Source organism: Artibeus jamaicensis, unplaced genomic scaffold (genome assembly GCF_021234435.1).
Source record: "Artibeus jamaicensis isolate MK-2021 breed Jamaican fruit bat unplaced genomic scaffold, CSHL_Jam_final contig_388, whole genome shotgun sequence".
Classification (NCBI taxonomy): Eukaryota; Metazoa; Chordata; class Mammalia; order Chiroptera; family Phyllostomidae; genus Artibeus; species Artibeus jamaicensis.
In genome coordinates this window covers 124,977-143,971 of record NW_026521813.1, presented here as the reverse complement: position 1 = coordinate 143,971, position 18,995 = coordinate 124,977, and the positions used below count along the sequence as shown (strand labels likewise).

General features: G+C 36.6%; 1 protein-coding gene across 6 annotated transcripts in view; it reads left to right on the top strand.

Moving 5' to 3' along the window:
* FAM135A (family with sequence similarity 135 member A) overlaps window positions 1-18,995 on the top strand; it is a 98,022-nt gene that overhangs the window by 20,217 nt on the left and 58,810 nt on the right. The window lies entirely within an intron of this gene.

The window sequence follows — 18,995 nt, the reverse complement described above, 5'->3', positions numbered from 1 at the left end:
GAAAACAAATAAACAACATTTGTATTTTTACAGTAATAGAGAGTTTATAAAATTGAAATGACTATCTTACATAAAGAAAAAGGATCTTAAATTTCTGTCAAGATAAGGCAAATCTACTTACTATTTTGGTACTGATATGAATCCCCTGTGATAGAGATTGTACTGCAGGAGCTCCAAAGCAGGGAACTGTGTAAGTGTTCGTGATTTCCCAAAAAGACCACCCGAAAGACTTGCAGATGTGTATGTGTCGTTTATTACTCACATGACAGGAGAGTGCACTGATTGGTGTGAGAGAGACCACACCTCTTTCAGTGTGAGGCATGTTATAAGGGGTCACAGACAGAGAAGGCAAGGCATGTGTATATCACCTCACTGTGTGTGAGGAGGGAAGATGTCAAGCAGCCATAGAATAAGAAGCCATCCCCAAAAGGAGGTAAGGAGGGAGTTACAATCCATTTTCTCAGGACAATACATATTTCTTCTGGCCATGGGCCCCCTGGTCAGCACTCATTATGGTTGTTGGAAGAGCCATGTCCAGTATTAACTCTACCAAGATAGATATAGAGATAGATACAGATATATCTTAGGTATCTTAGGAATTGTAGATTCAAAGATGAGGCTCATATGGAGATCCAAGATGGTGACAGGGTAGGTGGAAGCTACACAACCTCCTTCCAGGGGACCAAATTGGAATTACAAGTAAATTATAGAAAAATCATCCTGAATAACCATGTGAACACTAGCTGGAGAGAAGCCTTATAACCAAGGACTTCCAGAAGAAGCCACAGTGAGACTGGTAGGAAGTAAAGAGGTGTGAGAGGGCTGGCTGGGCTTTCAGAGGTGGCATCTCAAGTTCTAGAGGGATATATCAGAGGATGGGGGTGTTTCCCCTGAGAAGTGTGGAGTCTAAACCCCAAGGTGGGTTCCCCAGCTTAGAGCACCAGAACCAGGAAAGGAACCCAAGTAACTACTGGCTGTGAGAAGCAGCAGGGTTATCTATCAGGGAGAGACAGATGGAGACTCAAAGAGGCTCTGAGAAGGGTCAACACACAAAATTTCATTTATAGCCACTTACTCTGAGCTGTGGCAATGGGAAGACAAAGCAGACTAGAGAAACGTGAGGAGAGTCTGGGGTTGATGGCTCTGGAGAGAGCTGAAGGGTCAATTGACAGGAACTTTGTGATGAATCACTCCCCATACTGCAGAAACCATCTTTCTCAGGCAAAGCACTCCTCTCTATGTGGCATCAGGCTGAAGAGAAACAATAGCCCCACTCTGTGGAGCTTAAGGTGAGCTGCTGAGGAGTACAGTTGGAGGCTATTTAAGTGATTAAGCCTAACAGAAGGCATGCTGGCCAGGATGGATCTCTGGGTAACATCCACATCCTGGGGATACCAGAAGGAGTAGAGAGTAAGCAAGGGATCAAGAACCTATTTGAAGAAATAATAGCAAAAGACATCATTAACCTGGTGATGGGAAAAGACACACAATTCCAGAAAGCACAGAAAGTCCCAAACAAGATGGACTCACAGAGGCCCATTATAATTAAAATGACAAGTCTTAAAGACGAGAGAATCTTAAAAGCCACAAGAGAAAAGCAATTAGATATCTACAAGGGATTGCCCATAAGACTGTCATCTGATGTCTCAAAAGAAAGATTTCAGACCAAAAGGGAGTGGTGTGAAATATTCAAGTTGGTGAAAAGCAAGGAACTACTATCAAGGCTATTTTACCCAAAAAGCTATCATTTAGAATTGAAGGAGAAATAAAGAGCTTCCCAGATAAGAAAACCTAAAAGAATTCGTTAACACCAAACCAGTAATGCAACAAATGTTAGAAGGTTTGCTTTAAGAAGAAGGAGCATGAAGAGGGGAAGATAGAGAAAGAGGAAGAGGAGGATGAGAACAAGAAAAAAAGGGGAGCATAGTTATAAAAATGGCAATAAATAATGAAATGGCAATAAATACATATCCATCCATAATCCCTTTAAATATAGATGGCTTAAATGGGCAAATCAAACAACATAGGGTACCTGAATGAATAAGAAAAGGAACCGTGTATATACTGTCTCTAAGAGACCCATCTCAGATGGAAAAATACACAAAAACTAAAAGTAAAGGGATGGAAAAAGATATTTCATGCAAATGGAAAAGGAAAAAAGCTAGGGTAATAATACTTTTATCCAACAAAACAGACTCTAAACCAAGACTGTAGGTTAAGACAAAGAAGGAGATTACATAGTGGTAAAGGTAAAGGGAGCAATCCAACAAGAGGATATAATCCTAGTAAACATTTATGGCATCATAGGAGCATCTAAATATGTAAAGCAAGTCTTGATGGACATAAAGAGAGAGATTAACAAAAATGCAGTCACAATAGGGGATTTTACCACCCCACTGATTTCAGTGGATAGCACTTCCATACAAAATCTACAAGGAGATAGTGGCCTTAAACCACACACTAGATCAAATATACTTATTTGATATCTTCAGAACATTTTACCCTAAACAGCAGAGTATATATACTTTTCAAGTGCTCATGGAACATTTTCTAGAATAGACCACGTTAGGACACAGAACAAGTCTCAGTAAATTTAAGAAGATTGAAGTCATATGAAGCATCTCCTCTGACTACAATGCTAGAAATCAATCACAAGAATACTGAAAAGCATGCAAAGATATGGAAGCTAAATAACATGTTATTAAACAATGAGTGGGTCAGCAGTGAGATCAAGGAAGAAGTGATACCTTGAAACAAATGAAGATCAGCTGGTTTGGAAAAGAAGCAAGATTGACAACCTTTAACTAAACTCATGAAGAACAAGAGAGAGAACCCAAATAAAATCAGAAATGAAAGAGGAGAAATAACAAATGGTGTGTCCCCCAAAATACAAAGAATTTTAAAAAGAAAGAGATTTCTGGCCAAGATGGAGGCGTAAGTAGACACACTGCCTCCTCCCATAACCAAAATAAGGATAATAACAATTTAGAAACAAAATAACAAAGAGAACTGACAGAAAATTGAACTGTATGGAAGCCAGACAAACAAGGAGTTAAAATAGACACATTCATTCAGACCTGTAGGCGGGGCGGAGTTAGGTGGCAGAACAGAGAGGGGTCACAGTACAAAAAGTGGTAACACAGGGCGCCCAAGGCACCCTGGGTGGGCAAGAGGGCAGTGGGTGCACCCTGGGCTCCAGGTGGTGTCTAGCAGACCCGAGGCGCTGGGTAGCAGTGGGCAGACCCAGCAAGGTGGCGATTGTGAAGCAAGGCACTATGTGCAAGGTGGCTGGCTGACTGGGTGGCCACACATTCAAGCGCACGTAAACCAGGCAAAACTGGGGAGCAAGACAGACCGCGCAACCCAGGGTCCCAGCACTGGAAAATAAAGCCTCAAAACACTGATTGAAAACACTTTTGGGGGTTGAGGTGCTGGGAGAGACTCCCAACCTCACAGGCGATTTTGTTGGAGAGACCTAGAATGTATGTAAGCCCACCCACATAGGAATCAGCACCAGAAGGGCCCAGTTTGCTTAGGGGAAGTGGTGGAAGGGACTGAAATTCGACAGAGAGCAGAGCAAGTGCCATTGTTCCCTCTTGGACCCTGCCCCCACATACAGCGTCCCGACCCAGTGACCAGGTTTCCCTGCCCTGGTGAACCCTAAGGCTCCACCCCTCCCTACATAACAGGCACATCAACACAAAATAATGGCCCAAACAAAGAACAGATCAAAGCTCCACAGCAAATACAACTAAGCGACCAAGAGATAGCCAGCCTATCAGATGCATAGTTCAAAGCACTGGTGATCAGGATGCTCACAGAATTGGTTGAATTTGGTCACAAATTAGATGAAAAAATGAAGGCTACACTAAGTGAAATGAAGGAAAATGCACAGGAAACCAATCGTGATGGGAAGAAAACTGGGACTCTCATCAATGGAATGGATCAGAAGGAAGGAAGAAAAACAACCAAACAGAAAAGAATGAAGAAACAAGAATTCAAAAAAAATGAGAGGCTTAGGAACCTCTAGGACATCTTTAAACGTTCCAACATCCGAATTATAGGGGTATCAGAAGGGGAAGACGAAGAGCAACAAGTGGAAAACTTATTTGAACAAATAATGAAGGAGAACTTCCCTAATCTGGCAAAGGAAATAGATTTCCAGGAAGTCCAGGAAGCTCAGAGAGTCCCAAAGAAGTTGGACCCAAGGAAGAACACGCCAAGGCACATCATAATTATATTACCCAAAATTAAAATGAAGGAGAGAATCCTAGAAGCAGCAAGAGATAAGGAGACAGGTACCTACAAAGGAGTTCCTATTAGACTGTCAGCTGATTTCTCAAAAAGAGAACTTGCAGGCAAGAAGGGGCTGGAAAGAAGTATTCCAAGTCATGAAAGGCAAGGACCTACATTCAAGATTGCTCTATCCAGCAAAGCTTTTATTTAGAAGGGAAGGGCAGATAAAGTGCTTCTCAGATAAGATCAAATTCAAGGAGTTCATCATCACCAAGCCCTTACTATATGAAATATTAAAGGGACTTATTTAAGAAAAAGAAGATAAAAAATGTGTAGTAAAATGACAGCAAACTCTCAATTATTAACAACCACGCCTAAAACAAAAACAGAAAAAACTGAGCAAACAACTAGAACAGGAACAGAACCACAGAAATGGAGATCACATGGAGGGTTAGTAACAGGGAAGTTGGGGGGAAGAGAGGGGGAAAAAGGTACAGAGAATAAGTAGCATAAATGGTAGGTAGAAGATGGAGGGTAAGAATAGTATGAGAAATGTAGAAGCTAAAGAACTTAAGACACGTGGACATGAAGTAAAGGGGGAATGTGAGTCGGGGTGTGTGCAGGGTGGAGGGGAATGAAGGGGGGAAATGGGACAACTGTAATAGCATATTCAATAAAATATATTTTAAAGAAAGATAAAATATTATGAATGACTATATGCCAACAGAGTGGACAACCTGGATGCACTGGGTAAATTTCTAGAAACATACAGTCTTCCAAAACAAAATCAAGAAGAATCAGAGAACCTGAATAGACAGATTACACCTAGTGAAGTTGAAGCAGTAATAAAAAAATTCCCAACAAGCAAAAGTCGTTGGCCAGATGGCTTCACATCTGAATTTTACCAGACAATCTGAGAAGAATGAGCACCTCTTTTCAAACATTTTCTAAAAAAAATCATAGAGTGGAAGACTACCAAGCTCATTTTATGAGGTTGGCATTATCCTAATTCAAAAACAAGATAAAGACACTGCAAAAATAAAATAGGCCAATATCCATGGTAAACATAGATGCTAAAACTCTCAACAAAATATTAAGAGACCAAATACAGTAATCCATCAAAAAGATCATGCACCATGATTCGGTGGGATTTATTTCAGTAATGCAAGGTTGTTATAATATTTGCAAATCAATAAGTGTGATTATACCACATAAGCAAAATGATGGATAAAAAATCCCATAATCATATCAATAGATGCTGAAAAAGGACTTGATAAATTCCAGCACCCACTTATGATAAAAACTCTCAGCAAAATGGGAACAGAGGGACCATACCTCTACATACTAAAGCCTATATATGACACCCACCGCCAGCACCATACTCAATGGGCAAAAACTACAAGCTCCTTAAGATTGAGAACAAGACAGGAATGTCAGCTTTCACCTGTCTTACTCAACATAATACTGGAATTCTTAGCCATACCAATCAGACAAGAAGAAGAAATAAATGATATCCAAATTGGAAAGGAAGAAGTAAAACTGTTTTTATTTCCATATGACATAATACTGTACATAGAGAACCCTAATGATTCCACCAAGAAACTACCAGAACCAATAAATTAATTCAGTAAAATAGCAGGATACAAAATTAATATCCAGAAATCAGTTGCATTTTATATGCTAATAATGAACTATCAGGAAGGGAAATTTTAAAAATCCCATTCACAAAAGCTTCAAAAAATAAAATACTTAGGAATAAACTTTACCAGGAATTAAAAGACCTGTACTTGGAGAATTATAAGACACTGAAAAAAGAAATTAAAGAAGATACAAATAAGTGGAAGCACATACTGGGCTCAGGGAAAGGAAGAATTAACAATTAACATCATTAAAATGTCCATACTATCCTAAGCAATCATATAGATTCAACACAATTTCTATTAAAATATCAATGATGTGTTTTACAGAACTAAATCAAATATTTTAAAAAGTTATATGGAACCAAAAAAGGCCTGCATAGCAATAGCAATCGTGATAAAGAAGAACAAAGTTGGAGGAATCATGCCACCTATTAACAAGCTATACTATAAGACTATAGTAATCAAAACAGCATGATGCTGGCATTAAAACGGACACATGGGTCAGTGGAACAGAATAGAGAGCCCAGAAATAATAAACCCACACCTTTATAGTCAATTAATATTCAACAGAGGAAGCAAGCACATACAGTAAGCTAAAGATAGTTTATTCAATAAATGGTATTGGGAAAGTTGGACAGAAATGAGCAGAAAAATGAAAGTAGACCACCTTCTAATGACACACAAAATATTTAAAATGGTTTAAAAACATAAATGTTAGAACTGAAACCATAAAAATCCTAGAAGAAGAAAACAGGCAGTAAAATCTCGACCATTATTCCTGGCAATATTTGATCTGATATATTTCCTCAGGTAAGCGAAACAAAAGAGAAAATAAACGGGACTACATCAAGCTAAAAATTTTTTCACAGCAAAGGAAATCATCGACAAAATAAAGACAACCCACTGAATATGAGACCATTCGACAAGTTATCTTATAAGAGGTTAATATCCAAAATTTATAAAGAACTTACAAGACTCAATACCAAAAAACAGTCTAAATAAAAAGTGGACAAAGGACCTGAAGAGACATTTCTCCAAAGAAGACACATACAGTCAATAGATGTATTTATTTAAAGATTCTCAGTGTCACTAAACATTAGAGAAATGCAAATTAAAACTACAGTGAGATATCATCTCACACCTGTCAGAATGGCTGGCATCACTTAAAAACAACAGTTTTGGCAAGGATGTGGAGAAGAGGTAACCCTCTTGCACTGTTGGTGAAAATGCAGAGTGGTAAAGCCACTGTGGAAGGCAGTTTGGAAATACCTCAAAAAAACTAAAAAACTAAAATTGTCTTTTGACCGAACAATTCTATTTCTGTGAATTTAGCGGAAGAAACTTGAAACACTAATCTGAAATAACATAAGTATTTCTATGTGTATTGCAGCATTGTTCACAGTTGCCAAGATTTGGAAGCAGCCCAAGTGTCCATCAGTAGATGAGTCAATAAAATAACTGTGGGACATTTTGCACAGTGGAATACTACTCAGCTGTACAGAAGATTTTACCCTGAGCCACAGCATGGATTGACCTGGAAAACATTATACTCAGCCAGGCAGAGAAAGAGAAATGCTATATGATTTCACTCAGATGTGGCATCTAATCAACAAACTGAACTCACAAGCAAAAGAGAAACTCTTACAGATAGCAGGCTGACAGCAGTGGAAGGAGAGGGTGGTAGCGAATGGAGTAATTGAGCCAAAAGGAAAAAGTATTCATAGACAACTGTGTGGTGATTGCAGGGGAGAGAATGGGAATAAGTGGGATAAATGGTAATGGAAAAATATATAAAAATATTAAAAGTGAAAGAAAATGACAGTAATACTTCTAGATTACATTTAACTTCTTTCCTTGGTCCTTATCAACATTTTTATTTTATTCTTTATTAAATGCCATTTCCAAGCTCCTTTTAGAAAAAAAGACTAGTATAAATAAATTCAGTACACTAAATTTAAAAGTACAACATAGTGGTGATTGTGCAATCATCACCTCACTCTCGTTCCAATGCACTGAACTGTACTTTTTATCTAAAATAGTTAATTTTATGTTCTAAAATTTGTATCTCAGTTTAAAAAGTCAGCCCATGGAGGTGGGGGTGGGGAGATGTGGCTCTGTTGTATATAATAAAGTAGTAACTTTGAATCAAGATACCTACCCCTTTACGTTTATGTTGCTTTAGAAAACTCACAACATTTGTGAGCTTCGGTTTCTTATCTATGAAATGTATTACCTGCTTTACAAGGTTGTTGTGTGTGAAATAAGTAAAAATTCTCAGCAAACTGTAAAGGACTGTATATGTATAAAATATTATTAATTGGCTTCTAGTGATATAAGAAAGAATCGGAAGCAAAATTTGGCTCGTTTGGTATGATTTTGTGATCTATTTACTGTTGTAAAGATCTGAAATTTATAATGAAGTTAATTTTGTTTTCTCCTATCATTTCAATTATGTAGCATAGTGATTAAGCACATAGGATAATATCTAATGTTATTAAGTAAATTTTAAAGTGTTTAAATCATTAAAACCTTTCTTGGTGTAAGAAGCATGAACAAAGATGACTAAGAGAAAGAAGGGAAAGCTGAAGGGAGGGAAAGACCTCCAAAGACCCCTTAATTTATAACTTATAAAGGAAATCTAGATACTTGAGATTGCATTTATAAGATGCTTATAAAACTTGCTTAACCAAGTGCTAGAAGCAGCTAAGTGTCCATCAGTAAATAGGTGAATAAAAAAATGGGTATATTTACACAATGGATTACTATGCAGTAGAATGAAAGAATGAACTTATACCTTTCACAACAGCTTGGATGGAACTGGAAAGTATTATGTTAAGTGAAATAAGCCAGGCAGTGAAAGATAAATACCATGTGATCTCACCTTTAACAGGAACCTAATGAACAAAACAAATGAGCAAAACAGAACCAGAGGCATGGAAACAAGAAACAGACTGACAGGGACCAGAGGGGAGGGATGAGGAGGATAAGGTGGGGAAAGAAGGGGAAGGATCTAGTCAAGGAGCAGGTATAATGACTCATGGACAACAGGGTGGGGATTGACTGCCGGAGTAGGGGAGTAGGGGAGTGGGCCCGGCAAGGGAGAGAGAGCAGCAGGGAAAATTAGGACAACTGTAATAAAACAACAATAAAAAAACTGGCTTAATCTGTAGAAAGTGTTTGAGGTTGGACATAACTAGTTTCAGGTCTTGTTCTGCTACTCACTAAACGATAAACATGTTGCTCCAGTATATTTATATATTATAATATGATTGCCTTTGTAATGATATTTACCACATTATACAATTTTGGTAAAATGTTGTTGTCCATACTTATTACACTGCATTAGATCTCTATGGCTTATTTATTACTACTACTTGATGCAGCATTGTACCTTTAAACAACATCAATCTTTTTTTTTTTAAAGATTTTATTTACTTATTTTTAGAAAGAGGGTAATGGAGGGAGAAGGAGAGGGAGAGAGACATCAATGTGTGGTTGCCTGTCTGGCACCCCATGCTGGGGACCTGGCTGGCAACCCAGGCCTGTGCCCTGACTGGGCATTGAACTGGTGACCCTTTGGTTCACAGGTCAGCCCTCAGTCCAGTAAGCCACACCAGCCAAGGCTAAACAACATCAATCTTATATCTGCACTCCCATCCCCTGGTAACCCCCATTTTACTCTGATTTTTATGAGTTTAAATTTTTTGGATTTTAAATGTAAGTGGTATCATATAGTATTTTTCTTTCTCTGGCTTATCTCACTTAGCATAATGTATTCAGGGTCTATCCATGTTGTTACAAATGGCAGGATATCCCCCTTTCACATGACTGAGTAATATTCCATCGTAAATACATACCACATATTTTTTATACATTTCATTTGTTGAGGGGCGTTTGGGTTGTTTTCCTCTCTCATCTATTGTGAATAATGCTGTGAGAGACATGAGTGCATATGTCTATTCAAAATCCTGTTGTAATTTTCTTTGAGTATATCCAAAAGTGGAACTGCTGGATTTATATGGTAGATCTATTTTTAATTTTTTGAGAAACCTCCATATTGTTTTCCATATTGGTTGGACCAGTGTACTACATCATCATCAGTACATTACCTGTTGTCTTTTATCTTGTTGATGACACTCATTCTAACAGGTGTGAGGTGATAGCTCGTGGTTTTGATTTGTATTTCCCTGAGAATTACTGTTGAGCATCTTTTTGTGTGCCCGTTGACTATTGTAATGTCTTCTTTGGAAAACTGTCTATTTCGTTCTGATAAAAGACTGCTAATTGTGAGGCATAAATCAGGGATATTTCACAAAAATTCAAACAATAACATATGAGTAAAGTCTTATTACTAAAAAAGTATTCTTAGAAGCTTCACAATTTAGATAGGCATTTGGACTAATGAGAAATTAACCCTTGTTGAATGAAATAGAAATTTCCAGTTATTTGTATTTGACCTGGGTTTTTCTGAATGAAATTCTTTGTATGTATATGTATTTTCATTCTTCTTTCTACCTACTACTACCCAGTGCTTATATACAGGTGATAACAGTTAAAAAATTAATATTAAAAAAAGTAAGGTTGAAAGTAAGGGCTGTTTATCAAAATAAAACAAAATCAGTCCAGTTGCTTTGCCTTGGTAGTGGTTAATTGGCTACTTATGATAAAGCTGCAAATATTTTAAAGTTCTCCTACAGGGGTGTCAGACTCATTTTCACCAGAGGCCACATCAGCCTCACAGTTGCCTTCAAAGGGCCGAATGTAATTTTAGGACTGTGTAAATGTAACTACTCCTTAACAGTTAAGTGAGAGCTTGGTGCTACAGAACCACTTCTGGTTTCTCAAATTTGATGGGTTCTAAATTACCTCATTATTGGTCCACATTCTCCCTTACTCATTATCTCTCCTTGTTAAGATAGAGATAACTCCCATAGGTAGTTAGAAGTTTCCTGTCCCATGTTTTTATAACATTTTCTAATTTTTTCCTTTAGAAATAGAACTCTAATGCTGTCAAACCACAAGAACCATTAACTCAGAATGCTTCTTTTAGGATGAGAAAATTTAAAGAAATATGTAACTATAGGCAATTCATATTATGTCACTAATCTATTACTGTTACCAGTAACTGAATAATCTTCACTGTGAGTAGAAAACTTATGATATAGTTAGATCTTTCAATAAACTTTCCATAGATAATGAAAGTAGAGTTTATCTGGCATTACAAGCCTTCATTTTGCTTTCCCGGGGGTCAACAACTTCGTTCTGTCACTGCCATTGGTTGTCTATTTATCTAGTTTAAGAGATAATGATAATTACATTGCCTTTTGCTTTGTCCTCCTGAAATAGGGAGTTAAGAGATTAGCACATTGTACTGCAAATATTTGCTTATATGTTTCTATTCAAACTAGATTAGGAACTCTGAAAAGTACAGTGTTATTTATGTTCATATCTCATAGTTCCTAGTATTTTAGAGGCTTAATAAATTTATTGAATGAATGCTTACTTGTTCACAGAATAAATAAGAGATAACAGTGCTAGCTGTTTAACCAAACAAAATGCTGAAATATACTGATAGGAAGAAAATATAAATTATGACTAATTATAAATTTGTAGGCCTATATCACAAGTTACTAAAGGTATAGGTCTTGATGTTAGGGTTAGCAGATAACTGAGATGCCAAGTAAAAATAGAGTCATTTCAATAAGAAAATAGGACACTAAGAAGTTAGATGAAAGTTCATTTATTTAGTAAACAATTGCTGAATTCCTATTATGTATAAGACATAGTGCTCATTCCTAAATTAAAGAAATAAAAAAGTTATATGTGGTTTCTAAACTCAGAGATTATCTTCTACTAAATATTAAAAAGCAGAGAGGGTTTCTGACCCAAGACAGTAAGTATAAACATTTGTTTCAGCATTTTTGTTTCCATTACTCTTTAGTAATAGCAATATAAAAACACAAAAAAATGAATAACTGAAAAATATTTTAATAAATTTTTGAAGAACAGAAAAAAAAGTTGGAGCTAAACTACCTTCAGGATCCCTTTTCCCAGGAATTTTAGTCAGGTACAGCAGATAAAGAGAAGTGAGAGGTGGGCCTGAAAACAGATAAATTAAGTTTGTAATTGTGTGCACTGTGGTATAGTTAGTTGGGCACTCAGGCCCAAATGCAGAACGTCAGGGAAATTAGTGTTTACCTTAGAACAAAAACCTCAGGGCTTTTCTCTAAAAATATTGGCATGGGGTATTAATACTCCAGAGTAAAGCATTCATTCTTTCTCTCTCTGTTTTTTTTTTTTTGTGGTAAAAGCATATAACATGAAATCTACCTTTTTAACAAATGTTTAAGGGTACACTATATATAGTATCATTAACTATACAGGTCACTAGAATTTTTTCACTTTGTGTGACTGAAACTCTGTATGATTGAATTGCAACTTCTTATTTCCCTCTTCTCCCAGACCCTAGCAACCACCATTCTACTTTCTGCTTCAATGAGTTTGACTATTTTAGGTAAACCTAATGTAAGTAGAATCATACTGTATTTGTCTGGCCTATTTCACATAGAATAAGCCCTCATAGTTCATTCATGTTGTATTATAGGATAGGATTTCCTTTTAAGACTGAAAATATTTCATCATGCATCTCATTTTCTGTATCTGTTCATCCATTGATGGACATTTAGGTTTTTTCCACCTCTTGGCTACTGTAAAAAATGCTGTAATAAACATAGGAGTGCACATGTACTTCTTTGAGATCTTGTTTCAATTCTTTTGGGTAAATACCCAAAGTGGGATTGCTGTATCATAAGGAGTTCTAGTTTTAGTTTTTCGAGGAACCTCTGTATTATTTTCCATAGCCATATCATTTTACATTTGTATCAACAATGTATACAGTTCCATTTTCTCTGCAAGTCTGACCATGTTCATAATACTGTATGAAGTACAACAAGAAATATATGAGACATGGACCTTGCCTTCATAAAATTGCTATTTCTTCCTCCTGAAATGCTCTTTCTTTCCATCTTTATTTGATTACTGCTTTTTATGTATTTCAATTCAAGTGTTAAATTGTCAACCAAGGCTTTCCTGACTCCACAGACTAGGTGGAGTCATATTATAAGATGCCATGGCACTCTGCCCTTCTCTATAACACTTAGTGCTTATGTAATTTACAGAATTACCTGAGGTCCAGGAAAGTAAAGTTTGTTTAGTTTGGTTTGGTCTTGTCTACTTGGCTTAAAATAATGCATGGCACAGAGTAACTGTACAATAAGCATTTAAAAATTTTTTGTGTCTCATACATTTCTTGAAGGTCATATAAAACATTATTTTATCAAGTAATAAAATGAACACGCAGACACCTAACCTTTCATTTAAGAACTAGAACATTACTAGTACTGTAAAAAAGCCTCCTGTATATGCCTCCTGACTTTTGTGTTCACTATTTTGTTTTCTTTATAATTTTATCAGCTATGACCGTATCCCAAGGAAATATCTAGTTGAGTTTGGAAATACGAGTATCAAGCAAAAACCCAGTTGTGTAAGAAAGCTGTACTATCACTATTAAAAAACTACAATGAACAGAGTTCTCCGGGTTAGTCTGTGCTGTTGTATACTTGGAAGGTTTTTAAGACCCCCCTCTCCCCCCCCCCTTTGGGGAAGTTAGTGGACAAGGTCAACAGCAAATTGTGTGAAACATAGAACTTACCACATTCAGGACTTTAGGCAAGGTTGTAAAGTGATGAACTATTGGATATCCAACATGTGAAATAGGCTGATTTGAATTTAAACTTACCATTTAATTTCCTTCAACTTTCAGGAGTAGGTCAAAGCAGAAAACTTCTGTAAAGTGCTAAGACTGCCTTCATAAAATCTAGGAAAATAGGGCCCAGACTTCATCAGTATACCCTCAAACAAATCAAAAAAGAATCTAAGCTTTTAATCTCTCCTCAGGTTTAAAAAAATGGTACCATGACAGCAAAGATTTTTTAGATGACAGACTTCAACATGTCTGTTATGGCACACTACATTAATCCTTATTAGTCACCTTCTGTATCTAAGGCAGAGGATCTCTTTGGAATCTTCCTTTACCATCATCCTAGGGCTTCCTTTTGCCTCTCTAATGCATTGGATTTTGTTTCCAAACATTCTTCTTTCTTGGTTTAGTCTTTCATTTTTGGTAGATCCTGTTTTTCAATACCTTGTTGAGAAAAGTGGCAAAGGAGATAAATATTTTGAAACCTCTGGTATTTAAAAATGTCTTTATTCTAGTGGGCTCTGGTGCAATGGATAGCGTATTGAACTTCTAAAAATGTCTTTATGCTGTTCTCATTTGAAACTTTAGCAAAGTATAGAATTCTAGGTTGGAACTATTTTTTCCCTTCAGAATTTTGAAAATACAGTGTTCTATTGTCCTTTGGTTTGTAGGATTCTTGTTGAGACTTATAAAGCCATTCTGATTGTCAATCCTTTGTATGAGACCCTTTCCACCTTTCAAGAAGATTGTGGAATCTGTTTTTATTTCTAGTGTACTCATGGCTCATAATGATGTGCCAAAGATCTCTGAGTATTCATTAGGCCCTTTTAATCTGGAAACATATCCCTCACTTTTGGGAAATTTTCTTATCAATAATTTTCTCCCATCTGTTTTCTCTGGTGTTTCATTTTCACTGGTCTTCTTAATTTTTAGGGGTTTTTTTTCTTTCCTTTTTTTTCTTTTCTGTCTTTCTGCTCTACCTACTTGGCTATTTCTTCAACTTTAGCTCTTTTTTCAGCTTTTTGCTTTTCTCTTTCACTCTTCCTTTTTTCCCTCTCTTTCTCTCAGCTCTCTTTCCTCTTCCTTTTCCTCCCTTCCTTTCATCTCCTCTCTTTTCCTTGTTGGCAAGGAAAAAAGAAGAGATGAAAAAAGAGATGCCATTTTCCTTCTTATTTTGGCTTCTAACTTACATATTAGAAGCCTACTTCAGATGTCTGCTTGTCAGTTATCTGTACATGACTGAAAAGAGAGCGTATTGGAAATTTTAAGAGCATACAAGGGACTTGTCTCTTTAAGCTCTCATTAGGATGGTATTGGTGAGTTGTTTGCTGAGGGATCTTTGAAGTCAGTGTCTATAGACATACTAGACCTATTCTTGAGTTACTGGGTTGGTCAGATTCCCCTGTCAAGAATTGTGAAGAATCTGAGATTTTACCTTATGTATTGCTGAAAATAATTTTCCTTGGTTTCTTACATTTTTGTACATCTTGTGAGCAGAGACACTGAAAGTCTTCTGTTGCAGGTTTTTAAAGAATGTTTCTATAACAAGGAGGTTTGAAAGCTCTAGATAATGTCCCTGGAACAGAAGGGAGATTTGTTTACTGTCCAGTATAATAAAGGTAATATATCTCTCCAGTTCAAAGTTAGATAGGTTTTCTTGTAGCCCTTTATAAAGCATTGATGTTTTGTAAGCTTAAAGTTACTCTATTCTAATTAAAAAACAAACAAACAAAAAAAACACCACATGCATAGCATCCATCTGGGTCTGCCTCCATGCCACCCCCATGGGACATGAGGCAGAGAAGATAAGGGGAATGGACGTGAGCGTGAATCCCCTGCTGCTTGCTGTGCCATAAGTAATAAAGCCCTTTGTCTCAGACCCAGGAGTCCCATGTCTTCTGCCAGTATTTATGCAACTATGGTAGGCCAGCTTGTTAGGTTGCAGGTAAGGTCAAGTCTTAGACTCCTTATAGTTCTTGAAATTCCAGAGAAAATTCTTGTCTATTTCCTTCCTGGAGAGTAACACTCTAACTGCCAGATTTTTGGAGCCCAGTAGAGGAAGAGTTCTACAAGTCTCTGCATCCAGTGTTCAGTATGCCTATATTCTCAGTTCTGCATCCAGTGTTCAGTATACCTGTATTCTCTATTCCTGGTGAATTCCAGTTCGGAGGACCTGTTTTAGCTTGTTCAAGGCATAAACCCTCAGATTTATACCAAGGTGAAAGAAAGGCAGCAACCTAATGGCATGTAGGAGGAGAGAGTACATAGGTCTTTGCTGATAGGTTTACCTTCTCAATTAAGCATTGCTTGACTTTCTATTTAAAATTGCTACCTTTCTTCTTTCCCCTATTTTTTTATACTACTTTTTTTTTTCATTCTCTTTTGCCCCTCCCATTGGGAGCTGTAAGCTCCATGAGGTCAGAGAATTTTATCTCTTTTATTTTACTTTTTATCTCCAGTACTTAGAAAGTTCCAGGCTTCTAATAGGCATTTAATAAATATTTGTTGATTGAATAAATGAATAACTGAGAGGAATTTGCACATTTTTTGCCCATTGCCCCAGGCTTGAGAATAAAATTAAAGAGAAGTTTGTTACCTCTAAGTCATTGGTACATTTTTTTTTTAGCTTTAAGTATTGATGTTAATTGAGAATGTAGGTAACTTTCACAGACAGTTAATTATTGTCATTCCAAAGCAATTGGAATTATTGTCATTCCAAAGCATTCCAGTTTTTTCTATAGTTTCTTATACTGTTCTAGAATCCTTTTTAAGGCATTTTTAATAGCAGTGTTCTTTTTTCCTGTTTGAGCATTTCTAGCACTCTCACTCAATAAATCTTGGATATATTTTGTTGGTAGAGGTAATGGAGTTTGCTGAAGAATTGCATGTAGAACATGGAAGAAAGAAAAATTAATAAAGACCACAGAGCTAGTAAGTGGCAGAATTTAACCCCAGCCAGTGGCTTCATAATCTATTCTTAATCACTATACTGTGCTTCTTCTTGGCCCTCCCCCACAAAAAAGACTAAAAAGGGGTACCCCACTATTCTTAATAACTATACTGTGCTTCTTCTTGCCCCCCAAAAGACTAAAAAGAGGTTCTCCATGAGGTAGGAGTAAAACCAGAAAAATATGGTATTCAGGGAGCCAAATTAAAGAAGTGTTTCAAGAATGAGGAAATACGTAATTGTGTCAGATGCCAATTATAAGTCAACTGAGATGGGGTCTGAAAATTCACCTGTTGCATTTATCAAAGCAGAAGTTGTTATCTTGATAAACAGCAGTTACGTGAGTCAAAGTCCAGTTAAAGTGTGAATTAATTCTTGTTGAATAAGGATTTACAGACAAATTAGTTTAAAATAACAAACGTTATCTCACAGTTTCTTTGGGTTTGGAATCCAGAAGTTGTTCAGCTACTTGCCTTGGGCTCTAGGTCTATTAAAAGGTTATGGTTATTCTTATGCAAATCATACCTTTAATTCTGTTGTCTATAAACAGATCATCCCCGAGACTTTGTGGGAGGTCTTTACAAGGATGTGAGTATTAGGCAGTGAGAATCACTGGGTACCCTCCTGGAGACTGGCTATCACAAAATTACTCCAGAGAAAGGGAGGTGAATTATTAGAGGCATTAAATACCAAAGGATCTTAGGAGTTTGCCAGAAAAGAGAGCAGAGAAATAAGGAATTTGTCCAGGTATAACTGCAAGTTGATAAGCATCAGTAAGGAATAAAGAAGCTCCAGGCCCTGGGAGAAGAGGCAACAGCCCCTACTTGAGAGGGCAGTATTGGAACAGCATCCTTGGAGAAAAGCATCGGGGAAACTCAATTTTTGAAGCAGTGGATTCAAACTTCACATTATCTGGGTGCTTTAAAAAGTCTACTTTTTATTGAAGAAAATTTCTTCCCCTTTTAGCTTTTCTCTGATATATACACTTGAGTTTCTGGTCTGTTTGGTTTCCCTTATTTTACACACACACACACACACAGTGATACCTTGGTACTTGTAGCTTGTAATGAGTTTTGAAACCACTTGAGTTTCTGGTCTGTTTGGTTTCCCTTATTTTACACACACACACACACACACACACACACACACACACACACACACTCTCTCTGATACCTTGGTACTTGTAGCTTGTAACGAGTTTTGAAACCAAAAAGTATCAGATTATCAAATGATGAAGTATTTTCTCTTGTGGGGTAGCGTCGTGACTCATACAAGTTCTAGCAAGTGTGATGAGTCCTGAGTAAGCACCAAGTGCTAAAACATTTTTTTCTTGTCAAAATGTGATGAGTCCAGGGTTTGACAAGTTCTGAAGCCAACAAATACTGAGGTATGACTGTGTGTATGTACATATATGTTTAGTGTGTGTGTGTGTGTGTGTGTGTGTAAATCTCTCAAACTTAGAGAAATGTTATAGGTATGGGACAAAGAACTTATTTCCTGAGTCATTTGAGAGTAACCATTTAAAGGTAATTTGCTAACATGATGCTTCATCATCCCCAAATATTTCAGTTTACATTTCCTACAACAAGAATATTCTCTTACATAGCCCTAATAAAATCATCAAAACCAGTAAATTAACTGGTTCATTACTGCCATCTTATCCTCAGACCCATTGAAGTTTTTCTAGTTGTGCCAACAAAATCCTTTCATAGCAAAAGGATACAGTATAGAATCATGCATTGTAATTAGCCATGCCTCTTGTCTCTTTTGTTCTGGAACAATTCCTCAGTCTTTCCTTGACTTTCATGACCCTGGCACTTTTGAAGACTATAATATAGTCCTGTTAATTTGTAGAATGTTCTTCAGTTTGCATTGGTCTGCGATTTCCTCATGATTAGATTCAGGTTTTGCATCTATGACAGGAATGTAGTTGTCCCTCGCTATATCGCAGTTCATTTATTGCAGGTTTTTTAAAAAATATATATCTAATTCTATGTCATGGAGTTTTTGCTACATCTGCAAAATACTATAGTATACTTTACCCATATAGAATTTTATATGTTGTTAAAATTACAGTGGTTTAAGAGTATAGAAAACGTTTGAGCATATGAAGTGTTTATAAGAGTGTGGGAAGGGTTTATAGGAGTGTGGGAAGGGTTTTTAAAGCCTTAAAATATATATAAATAATAAAAAATATAATGCCACTACTTTGCGGATTTTCACCTATCATGGGGGTCTCTGGACCATAAGTCCTGTGATAGGTAAGGGATCACCATGTCTCAGAAATGATGCTATGTTCTTATTATATTTTCTAAGGCTTTACTATGAAGTTACTCCTTTTCTCTTTGTAATTAATAAGTATCTTGGTACTTACCAAACTCCTCATTTGTTTATTCACTTATTTATATCATTA